Source organism: Podarcis gaigeae (assembly GCF_964106915.1).
Source record: "Podarcis gaigeae genome assembly, chromosome: 2".
Classification (NCBI taxonomy): domain Eukaryota; kingdom Metazoa; phylum Chordata; class Lepidosauria; order Squamata; family Lacertidae; genus Podarcis; species Podarcis gaigeae.
In genome coordinates, this window is record NC_139679.1 from 88,169,035 (window position 1) to 88,171,878 (window position 2,844).

The following is a 2,844-nucleotide window of genomic DNA, read 5'->3' on the forward strand; positions in this document are numbered from 1 at the left end:
TTATCACAGTAAAAGGCAGGGGAAGGCTTGAAGGAGGCTCGACCCAAAGTGGCGCCCTCATTGGCTGAGGGAAAGGCAAGGGGCGGGCCTGAGGTTTTGTCGTCAATGGAAGTATCTGGTATGCTCGCTCCGTTCGCCTTCCCTCTCCCTGGTCCCCCCCCCCGCTCCGCTCCTCTCCCTCCACTCCCCCCCCCCTCCCCACCGCGCGGTCCATTTTTGTATCAAAGCCCAGGCAGGAATGTTTGGCTTCTGCTCTCCTCTGCTTACTCTCTCTGAGCCATGACAAAGAAGATCATGTGAAGGCGAGGTAGAAATCCCTCAGGCGTATATTTAGAAGGCTGTTCTAACTTGGAAGAAGCACCCCGCCCGGGGGACAAATGTCCTTCTGACAATAGTTTGGCACTTGAATTGGTCTTGTTTTAAGGAAGGGCTGTAGCATCTGCCTCTTCCCAGGTTCGATCCCTGATGTCACCAAGTAAAGCTGGGAGTGATCCCCGCACCTGCCAGAGGAGCCCCAGCTAGATAATACTGTTGCACGCCACCCCAATCTCCCAGGGGTGCAAGATTCCAGGGGTTCCAGGCACTTACCAGGGTTTGGTCTCCTTGGAATGAAGGGCAGCAGAGACGGTGGTGTCTTTATGATATGTGGTTTATTTGCACGTATATGCAACCTGAGTCTGCGATGGAGGGGTTTGCAGCATAAACTTCCCAAGAGGGTCTTGTTTCTCCCCTAGCTGCAGGCTTGGATACAAACAGATCTCAGCCATGGCTCTCCCTCCACCTTTTCCAGCCTGTCACTTTTGAACCCATCTTCTAGCTCAGATCATCCACTCTGGCCTCTGTCTTTCTAACTAAACAAGGAGGGAAGCCCACCCATTTGCCCTCTGGCACAGAGCCACTTCCTGGCTGGTCTGGCTATTCCCGCAGTTGAATCTGTGCTAGATCAGGGAATTAGAAGGAGGTCTCAGGTATTATAAGGGTCTCCACTTACAGCCTACCCCCCCCCAACTCATAACACTACTGAGGTAGAAGGACCTGGGGTCTAACTCAGCAGGAGGCCGCTTCCAGGATGGGTGACCATACTTCACTGTTATGAAGACCTGTACAGGTGGCTTTTCCTTTGTTAAAACCCAGTGCTTTCTTTTTGGCTTTTGATTCACCTTGGCTTCTTCAGAGTCATTTTCTTTGGCTTAGAAAACCCCATATCATCCCTGGATGAGACATAATGTTGGAAAAAGCATGCTCATTTGAAATCCTAAAGCTTGCATATTTTTTTAGAGAGAGAGAGAGAGAGAGAGAGAGAGAGAGAGAGAAGTACCTCGCTTGCATATAATATATATACACACACACAGTGGTACCTCGGGTTAAGAACTTTGCATCAGGATGAGAACAGAAATCATGCTCCGGCGGCGTGGCGGCAGCAGGAGACCCCATTAGCTAATGTGGTGCTTCAGGTTAAGAACAGTTTCAGGTTAAGAACGAACCTCCAGAATGAATCAAGTTCTTAACCTGAGGTACCACTGTACACACACACACACTTCAAAAATAATAGACTTGGGTTTTGTTTTTTGCTGCTTACTCAAGAGAATTGACCTTGTGTCCACTGGTAGAATAATTGCCCTGCTGTACCCATTTTAAGGTAGCCTGATCCTTGTCTGGGCGAAGTGCTCTCAAATGCTGCTGTTTGGACATGATGCAAGGGGAGTGCAAGATTAAATCATGCTGGGTGGTTTCAAACAAAATGGGCCACAGCCTGAATGAAAGCATTTCAGTGTGATCAAGGGAAGCACACATGCCAAAATGTAGAACACAGAGATGATTTTAAGACTGTCATAATACACAGTGATCTGGGAAATGGGTGTGTGGTGGGGGAGAGGTTAAGAAATGGTGCAATGCTCACACAGTCCAAACTTAATCTCACAGTGTCATTCACTGTGGTTTTAAAGATTTAGTCCCCTAAACCAGTAAAAGTTAGGTGTGTCTATCCTATGCATCTTTCATCAGAAGCAAATTCCTTGTGCAGCGGAGGCCTGAGCTTGCTTTCTCAGCTGTAGATCTCATTCTGTTCCATAGCACCTACTCATAGTAAATTGGTGCAGGACAACACCCTCAGGGGCAAATCATACATTCTAAACGTGCAGTCTGCCACTGAATGGGGGCACATTTTCCCTTTAAAATAAAAGTTGGGGTGAGGTGGATCTGGACCACAGCACAGAGGATTTGATTGACTACTTCCTCCATGCTGCAATCCAAATTAAAATTGCCTCTTTGAAGCTCCGCCCACCCTGCAAATGGCAGCCTCTGGGTTATGTGATTCCCATTGAGAGCACAGTGATGGTGTGTTGGGAGGGGATAACACCCACCTCCCTGTACACCAGGGCCCTGATCACCCCATATGGCTAGTATTTTTAAGGGGGGGTGCAATAGCAAACTAGGAGTTTTAAAATAGCACAGAGTTTGTAACCACTTCCGGAGGCGGCGCAAAATAGCAATGGCGGTCCTCTTTACCTGGTGAAGAGGGGCTCCGCGAAAAAGGGTCGTCCGCTACGGCAAAGCGGAGACCCGTTAAGAAAAACCGCAGGCAGAGCGAGCCTGCGGCCGTGGGACTCGGCGGGCGCCCAAAGCCCCCCCGGAAACGAAGAAGGGGCTCCGTAAGGGGCTCCGGAATGCGAAAGGGGGAGCGGCGCTGTGAGTTCATCGCTCTTTTCGTGGATGCAAAGCCGCGCTGCTGATGATGATGAGCACCGACCTTTCTTCTTGAAAACATCAAAATTGGCTGCTACATACCCGTGAGTAAGGGGAGCTAAACATCGGAAAATTTGGGAATTTGGTTGAAATTCGGCT